The sequence below is a fragment of the Eutrigla gurnardus genome (assembly GCF_963514095.1).
Source record: "Eutrigla gurnardus genome assembly, chromosome: 6".
NCBI lineage: Eukaryota > Metazoa > Chordata > Actinopteri > Perciformes > Triglidae > Eutrigla > Eutrigla gurnardus.
The window spans coordinates 17,285,318-17,298,057 of record NC_139920.1 but is presented as its reverse complement, the minus strand read 5'-3'; positions in this window follow the sequence as shown (position 1 = coordinate 17,298,057).

The window sequence follows — 12,740 nt, the reverse complement described above, 5'->3', positions numbered from 1 at the left end:
CAAACACGTACAATACATAAAACATTTTTGCAGCTTGACACAAAGGAAAACTCCATGATTAATTAAATATTTCCGATTAACAGCCTACGTAGGCCTCCCACTGTTATGATGAACTATATTGTTACACTTTACACATCGGCAGCTCTGTGTGGGAAGATGCTCTCCCAGTAGGCCTTTTCCCCCATAGACGTGTGGCGACTAGGTCGGCTTGGAAAGGCCCCGGATTGAAGGTGGCTTTCAGGTCTGGCCTTGACCTTTACAGCACCCCTCGCCACGACCTCTCTGCTTCCCCGGGTTGTGGACTTTAATACTCACTTCACCCTTTCTGTAGGGAGGAATCAGGCTGCCAGCGTGACTGTCAACCAGGACAGCACACTAGCCAAAAACGCTGAGCCTGTCTTGTGGCTTTTGTGGGTGCAACTTTTTTACTTTCATATCTACACAACCAGCTAGATGATAAATACATATTTTACTAGAGCATAAAATTGTTTACAGATCTAACCTTTTAATTTAGCTCTCAAAGTACATCAAATTGATGCATTTTACTAAAGACTTTTGAGGGTGAAAATTCCTGTTTTTTTGTTTTGTTTTTGTATTGCTGATTTTGCTCTCCTCACCTGCGCGGTCCAATGGGTAGTCAGGATACCAAACTACTTTACATGTAATTGTAGAACGTATTTAAGCTGAGCAAATTTAAGACTTAATGACAACGTATTACGTTTCTGACAATGCAAGACATGTATTACAAGACCAACAGCTCCAACAAGTCAGATGTTCTCAAAGTGAGAGCCGAACTCATACACTAATACACACACAGAAGCAGCTGTTTTTTTTCTTCACGTGAATGAAGCAGTTTCAGTCTTGTGCTGTTAATGCCAAAGACGTCAAACTATGTTCCTGTTTTTGAGGGGTGAAGTTGTTTGCCAGCGTCATCAAAAAAAAACCTTCCCTTTTAACATCTTCTTGGATGTCAAAAGTCTCTTACAGAGTCTCCGGTATACATTTTCATAGACCTCCTGAACCATAACTAATACACACACACACACACACACACACACACACCTCTTTATGTCTGTGTCATCATTAATGTCATCACTTCATCACGACAGAGTTTTTGCTGACTCGCTATAGTCTGGCTAATGTTGACTGTATGGTTGATATTGCCATCTGTGAAATGTTGGAATTATTTATTATCTATAGTTTAATTTCCTAATGTTAGCTCTCTCTCACACAAATAGAATGCAATCAGTTACCGGGCTACTACTTTGATCATAACCGTTATAAATGTACTATCTTCATAAATGTCCATGTAAACACAGTCACTGTGGTTTTCAAACATTCAGTAGCAAGCTTGATACCAAACTTCCTCTCTCAGCTCTTCTTGTAACAGAGCTGTCTAACGGTAATCCTTCATATCTGTAATGTGTTAGAGTAGAAGCAAGTCTTATCAGGATACATTTGGCACCATTGTTTTCACCACCTATTTGTTTTCTATATAAAACTGGATACCAAATCTTCCCAATCGGGACACGTCTGAGCAAAGGAAACATGTCAAGGTTGCCGTGAGGAAGTCAGTTGTTCTGATGTTTTATTTTTCTCCCTGCATGTGTTTAAAATGAGTATCAGCTCACATTCCAAACACATCAAAACAAGACTGGAGGCAGACAAACCAATGGCAAAGCATCTGAATGGGAGGATGTATCAATAGGTTGTGCTTGGAGGACATCATAAGGCTTTGTTATGATGTGTTTCAGGGGAACGCAGAGAGTTCTTTGCAGATTCGTCCATGGTCAAATCCAGTTACGCTTTGTCTTTAGGGCCAAAAATCTTCAGTCTCTCAGTTCTGTGTTGCTTTCAAATTGTCCTTACATGGGTCAGAGTAATGTATAACACCCTGAAAACAAAGCAGGTTTTTGCTTTAACAAGCCAGCTCATTTAAAGTCACAGATGCAACCAATGAGCCGACAAAAGGCTAGAAAATGTTCTGATGAAGAAAGACAGGATTGTTTAAGGAGATATCAAACATCAAAGACTAAGATGCGTCACGTGACCAGCAGTTCCTGATGGTCACGTGACGCTTACATGCCACTCAGTCCTGCCTGGACGTACAGGAACTGTGACATCAGGATGTCTGTGGTGGTTCAGATCAACGCCTTGTTGACTCTGAAGTAGGGGGAGGGGGGAGGAGGGATCAGCTTGCAGCTCCCCTCCCTTTTTCAAGGCTTCATGGAAATCAATGCAACTTCAGAGGGGTCACAGAGCAGCCAGACTGCAGAGAGCTGCACGCCATGCTGCTCCTCAGAGTATTTTGGAAGGGGAAAATACCATGTAGGAACAAACATCCCCAACATGCAAAAAAGAGCAGCTTTGTTTATGTCTGCTCCTCCCACAGTCGAAATTCAGGGTTACACAAAATCTACGTGTTGCTTTGTGTCGTTATGATCTGTCTCCCTTTGTTTAAGGACTCTGTGGTGCTCTTTGTTTGCGACTCTTCCTCAGTACAAAGGAGGCTCCACAGAGCCCAAAATGCATGATGTGATGGACTTTTACAAATAAATCAATCTTCAGTATCGCGAGGTGCCATCACCACAAGCCACAGTTAGATTTCATCAGACAGAAGCAAAAGGTGATGATCTCCCAGCCGAAACTATTTGAAAGCAACACCTGCAAAGTACCAAACATTGATAATTGGAGCAGACATTGTTTCTTAGTTTAGCACCTATTGGCAAGCGAGACAGACGGTCTCAGACTCTGACGCTTTTGACAGTGAATTTCCACTGCTCCATCTATGATGAAACATTTCGTACATTTTACATTTTTTAAGGTTTACAGACAAATTAGAACAATGAAGATGTAAGACAAAAAAGATAAAAACAGATATGTAGTGCATCATAGCTCATTGTGAGATTCTGTGTGATGTGCATCATACGGAAGATAGATAGATAGAGATAGATAGATAGATAGATAGATAGATAGATAGATAGATAGATAGATAGATAGATAGATAGATAGATAGATGCCAAATCGAAACAGGCTTAAGTAAACTTTGTCAGGCTCTTTCTTGTCAGCAGCTTCGGCGACCCAAGTATGCTTTCATTCAGACTGTGGTTAACTGTTCAAACAGTACATTGGGCAAATGCATCAAAAGTATTCCCTATGTGTTATATGCGTCAAAGGCATATGCAAGTTATTTCCCCTCCCACGCGGCGGTGCACGTGGCTGGGTTGTTTTGTTGAGAAAGCTGGCTGGCTGCCAGTGCTGAAAGGAGAAACGTTCTCCTCCATAATGTGACAAACATGAAAGCAGCGTTCAGGAATGTATTTTTCTTGGAAGGAACGCAAGATTAGCACATAGCTCTCTCAGAGCTGCAGAGCAGAAAAACAATGGTGGGGGTAAGCTGATGAGAAGAGCATAGTTTTGACTTTAACGTGTTGCCCAACCGTCTTGCTTTCCAGGGCCAAGAGAACTCTATGTCCCACGAATGCAAAACAAGTGAGATGTAAATATGGGGGGTGTGGCAGAGCCCGTGTCAGATATCCTGCTCATTTTACATTCACATTTAGGTCATTTAGCTGTTCAAATGTTTAACAGAACGACTTTAGATGTCTCATTGTGTGTATAGCCTTGAAAGGCGCTATACATTTAGGTTATTATTATTAGTATTATTCTTATTCTTATTACTATTAGATGAACTTTGGCCTCCAACAGTGGCAACTTCTTTACGGTTTCCTCTTTCCTGCAACCACACATTAAACTATTTTCACATTTTGTGTTTAAAAATTCAGCTGGCTTAGCAACCAACTAGATGAAACTTTTTTTTCCTCCTGAAGATGTTTATAGATAAACTAGATAAACACTATTAGCTCAACAGTATTTCAAATCCCATCAGAGTCAAGGGTCAAGTTTTATTATATTACCCAACAGCAGCTGAAACACTTCACAAATAATCAAATTTACACTTCTGTATCAAGCTGGCCTCTCTTGTAGGAGGGGAGGGGACTTTTTTTTACACTCTTATGGACTGCATGTGTCATGCTGAAAAAGATTATTTATTGAAATCAGCCCAGTTCGTATCATTTCAGCCTGTATGTGGCCTTTCCTGCTCCTCTTCTGGGTTGCTGTCATTGGTCTGATTCTTTTGAATGTGGGCTCCAACTATTGTACAAACAGCATTGGTGAAACAATAAAGGAGAACTTTTACTAGTAGACACCATATTAATTAAAGTCAGGAAAGACAACACAAGGGAAAGAGAGTGCTGGAGCTTTATTTGATAAATACTGTGGCATTGACCCAGTTGATTAGATAGATTAACAGATGTATCTAGATATAGATGGGTACTCTGGAAATAGTAGCCAATCAGAGAGCCATAGACGGGACCTTGCTTATAACAGAGCTAACAGCTAACATTAATGGAAGTTTTGTTGACTTGATTATGATGCGTTTTAGCGCAACTCGTAAAAAAACAAATTACTTGAAAGAAGGTAGATTATAACACTATCATGATGCATTCAAATCGAATCTTGTCAAATTAAGCTTTTAGCGAGAATAGATATGACCTGTTTAACTTAATAACACAAGCTCTAAGCAGTTTTTAATACATAATTGAAACTACTAATGCCAGGCTTTTTTTTGTCAAAGCAAGTATTTAAATAGAAATTAAATTACAATGTATTCTTTTTAATTGTTTTTATGCAAAGTTTATTCAAAGGTATTCTTTAAATGCATCTTAAATTAAAAGAAGAAAAATCTTCAGTTTTTCTTGACATTGTTTTTCCTTGGCTGCCGAAGTCTCATTAACTTCAGTTGAACTTTTGAATATATTTTTACCAGCCTGGTCTCTTTCCTAGGACATCAAACACTGACACTTTTACCTCTTTAGCACCTATATGAGACGCATTGGGCTTCCAAGTGACTACAATGTAAACCAATTATTTCAATATTAAACACTCTATATGTAGACTGAAAAAAACAAATAGGAGACAAACAAACACAGGAATTTCACCCAGGAGACTGCAGTTCATGTTCATGTCTGTGAAATCGTGTTGGTGTCTTTTGTTTTTTCAGCTGAATTTGACTAATAAGTGTTTTGGATTTGACTCGCTGACTGCACCTTCTAAGTAAATTATCTGAATACTTCCTCCATCAGTGCTTGTCTTATTTTGGATGGAAACTCTCAGATTCACACATTGACCCCTGCATACCTCCAGTCTTGCCTCGGGTGGTGCGTGGCCCCCAGGTGGTCATCAGATTTCATTTTGAACTTTCTCAGCATGACTTTTTAGATAAGATGTACTTTATTGTCCCCCATCACATAACACCCTTTGTCAACAATGTCACAGTGAACATACATGCATACAACATAGATCATACAAACACTCAAATTCACTGCTCATTTAAATACTTCTTCATTACATTTACATTTCATGCAAATTTTCCTTCATTTTAGTCACTGTCACTTATGCACTTTCTATTACCCTGTATATGAATGAATATATATGAGACTTTATGTACAAATGAAGTTGACTTGCCAAGCAGAAAACATGTCAGCCTTTCTATCTTCCTCACTTTATCATTGTAATTACGATAAACCCTGTTGTTTGTTTCTCTCCTGTCTGCTCTTGTTTTACATCTTACCCTGAACTTCTTTCTCAAATCCTTTTTGATGGGCATCTCTTTCTCTCTCTGACCTTTGACCTCCTTACTTCTGGTTTCCAGAAAGGCAGATTTACAGTAGGAGCTGAAGCTTACTTTACTCCTGCACACGCTGCTATCGGCTCTGGATAAGGGTGTCAGCTAAAAGCCTAAAATGTAAATGTTACTGTGAGTGTAATTGGATTCGGCCTGTCTCGGACATGTTGTTGCCCCGCCATGAGAGGCTCCTTGTTTGGAGTGATCTGATCTGCTGAGGGGAGCTGTAACTCCCTGCTGGTAGAGACAATGGGCTGTGGTTGGTTGAGACTTTAGGGGTCGATGTTAAGCTATCCTGTGTGAAATCAACAAGAGCTGATGGAGAGCAACAGATTTTTTTTTATACCACTTTTAAGTGTGCAAGTGGAAATAGACAGATTTGCGTTTGTTTACTGTGCAGACACAGCAGCTGCTGTTATATTCTTATCATATGTTAATAGTTCAGTAAAGGGAATGATTTTAAAGAGTCAAAAACTTCAGCGTCTAGTCACTCTGATTTCCTTTTTATTGCAGTTTGAGCAGTTACAAAACCTCCTTTTGAAATGTGTTCATTATATGACACTCCACCGTCAGCCTAATTTCCTGCTGAATTCAATAATAACAGCACCACTGGTTTGGACATTTTTAAATACATGGCAGAAAACTTGTCAGGACAGATATCGGAATCCCTTTGGTGTTGGGACAAAACAGTGATATTTCTGTTCCATGTGGTGCAGATATGGACCTATAGTTGGATAGCAACACAATAAGGTTGTACCTGACATTGCCCTTACATTCAGAAGATGAATTGGAATGCTAGCTAGCTATATGTGGCTGTCAATAGTATCTTGGTTGGCTTTCCTTGGAGGAATAAAAGATAAGGAAATAAAATTGTCCTTGACTTAAGTTTGTTAAGTTGTTTGGAGCTTGCATGCCTCCATAGCTTATGGAAATGACACAATCAATGAACCAGCCATGATATTCTACAGTTTGATGGTTTAAGTTACTATGAGAGGAAGTTGACAAGCTGCTGAATCATGTATGTTATATACTGCATGTGTTGAGGAAGAATTCATGTTAAAGCATTACTTAGAAATGGGTGTTCAAACTGTCACAGTCAGAATATTGCAACACTTAACTTTAAAGGGGACATATCATGAAACCCCATATCTAGAGTGGCTACTAAGTATGCTAATCTGTTGATGCAGACACTTCGAGGGGTTCATAAATGATGATTAAGGCCTCGTCCACACGTACCAAAACAATCTTTTTTTACCCGGCTTTCCTTGGCGTTGTTTCTAGAAAATATGCGTCCTAATGAATCCAATCATAAACGACTCAGCACGCTGTAGTACACATTCCAGGCCTTTTGTGGTGCTGTTTCTGCTACAAATATACACCAAAAATGGAGAAGAAGAGATGGGGCATGCAGGCCCGGTTCTACGGGGGTGCATAAGCATGCATTGCACCCCCAAAAAAATAGTTTGCACCCTCAATTTAAAAAAAAAAAAAAAGATTTTCATTTTTAGAAATATGATAAAAATAATAAAATACTTGCTCACAAAACAAATTGTAGTTCATGCTTCCAACATCACTCTGACTGTTCACCAAACTGTCAAAATCACTCCGCATTTATGTATGGTGTTTTGTTTATATGTTGCTTGGCAACAGTCCGCTCAGTGGGGATCTATTTTTGTTGGCGGAAGCAATTTCATCCGTTTATATGATTAAATAAACAAACAAATCACAATCTATTGTCAATTATTATTATTATTAACAGTACATTTTACGAAATATAACTGTTGTATAAAGTAATATCACGCTCGAGGTCGCAATGTTGTCGCTCTATATCAGCGCTGCTGTGATAGCCTTCGGCGGCCGGTGGCCGGCCGCGTCGTGTGTCGTGTGCAAAATGCGCGCACCCTGATACCATCTTTTAAGCACAGTAAATGTTTGTTGTCCCAACATGTCAGTAGAACTACGCAGAAGTGCTTGTCTATGGTAGAGAGGCCTGTGTGTATAAAAGCGAAGTCTGAACTGAAGCTGGGTAGCTGGTTTTAGTATAGTACTGGTGCACCCTCTGTAATCTCAGATGCACCCCAAGGCATTCTGTTCTGGAACCGGGCCTGGGGGCATGCATTAAGCTTGCGCGCTGTAAACAAACATAGACGGTAGAAGAAGAAACTGAAACCTTTTTAGCTGAGTGTAGTGGCAGAGTAGCAGAATATTTTCCCCTTGTAATCCCAATCAGTTGAATATCTGCTGCAGCAGTTTAAACAAGGGTTTCTTTCTGTATGAGTCTCTACAAGGGCTGTCCTTTACCAAAGAAATTCTTTGTCAACTAAGAATTTTGTTGGCTCATCATTTTCTCCAGAATCACACAAAAGCACCACTTAAAATGTTGTTTACCAGAGATGTCCTCATGTCTTTCTTGAAAAAAACCCCATAAAAAAACAACTAACCAAAGTGACTGACTAGTTGACCTGTTGACTAAGAATTCCTGCATATACCTTTTTAATAAGAGAAGTTACAATTGTTGACAAATAATGTATATTAATAAACACTTCGATGTCTTCATGTATGCTTACTACTACATTACAGTGTTATAAACTATCAATTAAATGCTTCTGCTATCTCACTCCATGTACTTCAGATCTGCTTCAGTTGACTATCGGATCTCCCTGTTCACTATCCCACGTGGTAGAATTTGTGGTCGACTTTATTTTATTATGGTGCCAGCTCTAAGGTTATACAACACATCCAACAAAGTGAACACAGAAAATCTCTTGTCTCACAGCTCAACCTCTTTTGGTCGTCCCTTGGGAGGAAGGACTCTCCTGGGTTCTGACGTCAGGCTTTATGGGTAAGTAAAACAAAGACTAATTGAGGGAAGTACCCATGTAAACAGAGTTGTTGACGCAGTGATCTAGGCAAAGAGACGCACAAGGGTTATGGTCAGGTTTGGAGATTTGAGGGGGCAAGAGAGTGAGATTCAGTGTTGTATTTCTTCTTTTTCACATAAAATATAGTGAGGATGGAGAATAGTCTCCACCTTCTTTTTATTTAAAATGCATCAATAAAATGTTTAAATGTATTTGTCATGGTGTGATGATGTTAGTAATTTGAATTTGAAGCAGCAGTGTATGTGACCCATTTTAGATCCTGAAGCAACATAACTAGACTCTAAAAAATCAGGGCCTTACCTGACTTTAGCTTTAAGCGGACTGCCTTGCTCAAGAGCATTCTTATGCATTGAGGTGAAGGACTGCAGAATGCCACTTAATTAATCAATAAGGTAAGTTAATTATAAAAAAGGGTCAAAGAGGTCTGATTACCATCGCAATTTATAAAACCTCAATTATTTAATAACGGAACCACAAACTGGAAATTTAAAATGGATAAAATTGAACACATCATTTTCACCAACAGAAAACTAATTTAAGGTCAATACAAGTTGGTTAACGTAAATTTTGGGTGATCATGTTGGATGACAGAGTTAAACACTACTTAACTTAGCATGTCCACTGTTATGTCACATTCTTCGAGTCATATCTCCTCCACATGATATAACACACACATTCACATACATTTTAAGACTGGTAATTTTAGAAAGCTGTGGGAACTTGTGATGTTCTGTTTACAGACATTTACATTTGGTTGTCTACTTTTCCACAGGCTGCTATGATATTTTAGGACAAAAAGTTGGATACAATGACTCCTTTTTTGTGTTCAAGCCTCCTCTGATCTACTTAGATTATGTTGAGTATCACCCAATGCACGACGTAGATACTCTAAAATGTATTTATTATTTTTATTATTATTTTTTTTTAATTTATTTTCTATATTGATTCAACTGCAGCCAAATGCAGCCTTGTTGCTTTTTAGAGTTCTCAATGTTGTTTGATGTGAAGGAAAAGGAAAAAGTAAAATGTTTTTTTTGGTTTTGATTTTATTTACTTGTCCGTGTGGGTCTTGTTGTGCCTTGTTCACCGGTACTGATATGGAGAGTTTTACAAAGGTTCTCTGTTCTGACCAACAATGTAAACAAATTGAGATAACTGCAAAAGATGGAGGCATTAAACTGCTGGACCAGCCTGTGATGTGGTGGACACTCACCACACTCATGCTAAAGCTGCTTCATTTTAGAAAATGAATTGGTTGCCAAACAAATTTAACGGCAGTGAAGTGTTTGTTTTTAGCATTTTTTTTTTCAGGGAAAATCATCTTGAGTAACCGATTCATGTTGGTGTTTGTTCTTTCCCATGAGTAGGCAGTTTGCTATGCTTTGAAAAGCAGTGTTTTTTGTTGCAAAAAGTTGCACTTAAAAAGGCAATGAATCCCATAATGTTTGCCGTTTCCATAATTCCTTGCACTTTTCTTAACAGCGACAGCTATACAAGCCCAGTCTCACTGTTAGGGAATCTGAGACAAACAACAAAATCCTAAATAACCAGAAATCCTCTGTCAAGCTCAGTCCCAAATTCATTGTGAAAACATAAAAATATATAAATCATCAGTGTGTTTGTTTTCGGACCACAGGCAGTCGTGGTATGTGGAGCTCCAAGAGACTGGAGCACAAAGGTGTGTTGTGCTTCTCCCGTTAGCTCATGTGGGATGATGGTGGTGTGAAGGAGGGACCTGGGGGCAGTTTGGTGTTTGCCCCCCTGACTAATGTTTCAGTATTTACCCGTCCACGTGCAGCTGTGCACTGGCCTGTGTAAATGTCAGTCCAGCCAAGTTTTCTGTGTCTATGAAGTTCTGCTGAGAAGCTGTGGGAGTTTCAGTGTGCAGACATGTCTCCAGTTTCACACTGCTGACACAAGGTGTTTCATTAAAGCTCTGTTCACACTTAATTGATGAAAGTTTTCCTGTCTGTTTTTCCTGCCATGTGACTCTGGTCTGTGTGAACAACAAAAATCTGCACAGAGATGCTCTGTTTCAGTTCCTCTTTGGATCAATGGGCGATAGAGGTGTGAATCCAGCCTGTTCATCGCATTTTATTAACACCATGACAAAACCTAGTGAATTAACATCTGCCAAGTCAAAACATTTTGTCAATTAACTCGTCTGCAAAATGTCACCTGATATCACAAGTTGTTTTTCTTTTAAAATAAGCGATGGAGTAACTGCTCCAGGCAACTAAAGCATAACCAAAACTTGTTTGTGTTGTTCAGACACACAGGACTTGCAAGGTTAGCGATTGATGTGCTTTAATTATATTTTAACTGAAGCCACAATATTTCCCAAACCTCAACCATAGTGTTTTAGTTGGCTAAACCTTTCCACATGTGGTACGCCCACCATTCACCCATACAAACTCCCTACAACATCTGTGCGGTACAAAGTTGCGACTGTACTTAATCCACTGAGTGATTACATTATGATCAAAAGTTACTTTCTAAAACATTGGTATGAACATAACTTGTGGGAGATGTTGAGTTGAAGAATGAGACCAAGAAAATTGGTTCCAGTATTGACACCTGGGGCACTCCAAAATTTACCAGGAATGGAGATATGGTCGCCAAAAGAAACAAAACTCCTGAGTTTGTCTAATGTGAGAGACGCCACTTTTAATACTGCAGCTTGTTCTTCGAGATCCTTTGATCAAGTCTAAGAATAGCTGCTGTAATGCCATGGCTGTGAAAGACCAAAGCTAGCCCAAACTTTGCTTGGGTCTGTTACCTCTGTACAGTAGTAGATGCTTTTTAAGTCGTCAGGTTTTTCATGCATGCAAAGGTTATAACTGTGTCTGCATTACTTTAAAAGTGGACTTCAGTTTTAATATTCAATAATAAAATACCCTTTTATGGTGTCCTGCCCTTTGCACTTCTTTAATGTGAGCTTAACGTTACTGTTATATAACTGTGTTATTCTACAGTACCAACAGTCCATTAAGCTAATTTCACTGACCTTGGTTTTTATATGCACTATCACAGGTACTTTCCACCTTGTTGGAGGCATGCAGGTTATAAACTCAGCCTTGCAGAGCAATAAAGTTGACTGGTGTGTGAAAAAACGAAGAGTGAGATAAAGAAATCGAAGGCAAAGGATTTGAATGGTTCCTGTATCACTGTTCATGCCCTAAAGTCAAATATATCCTGTGTTTTTATCTCTTCCGAGCCACAGACAGTATTTATAGTCTCTGGTTGTGCAAAGAGCTTACATGCTGTGACTTGACTTGCAGCCTCAATGTGTGAGTTTAGGTGGATAAAAGCATTTTCTGCTGTACATTTTGTCCTGTTCTGTAACCACAGACTGTCTTGAAAAGAGGAAGTAAACACGCATTACCAACATTACAATATCAGCTGAAATGAAGGCTCCATGAGGTAGTGATGACAGGCAGGATTTAGATTTATATCTTATCAATGGTTGTCTTTCATTAATTTTCATATACAACTGGTATTACCTATTCAAGGTCACAGAGATGCAAATTCCAGGACTTCCAAACAAAAAACGGTGTCGCCAAAAAAAGTCAGTGGCTCTCTCTGACTAATTAAGAATTCTTATAAATATGGCTCCCATGTTTTAAGCAGGGTTGGTAGGTCCAGTCTAAAATATCTCAACAACTTGCATGTAAGTTTGTCCAGACATGTGAATCCCAGAGGATGCACCTTACTTTCATGAAGCTGGTTATAAGCAGCTGTATTAGACAAACAAACATTTTGACCTAATACATGTAAAACTAATGACATTCCTATCAGCATCAGCTGTACTTTGTTCTCTACGTAGCAAACATTAGCCTGAACAGATTAAACTAAGAAGGTCAATATTATTCTTGTTAAACACCAGTATGTTAACATTGTCATTGTGAGTTAGCACCACTGTTCTAGCAAACTGCAAACTGCACTGACCTGGTCTCACAGAAATGTTAGCATGTTTATGTGCTCTTAGGCTTGTTTTATTAAAAATCCTTAAAACAAACTGACAAAACTGACAGAAAACTTGCTGAAGCATTCAGTCTCACCACTCTCATCAGCCTCGTTTCCAATCACAGCAGGCAGCAATTTTAGCAAAAAACTGTTGTCTGGTGGATCATGTCTATTTGGTTTATCAAACTTAGAAATTAGCAAGT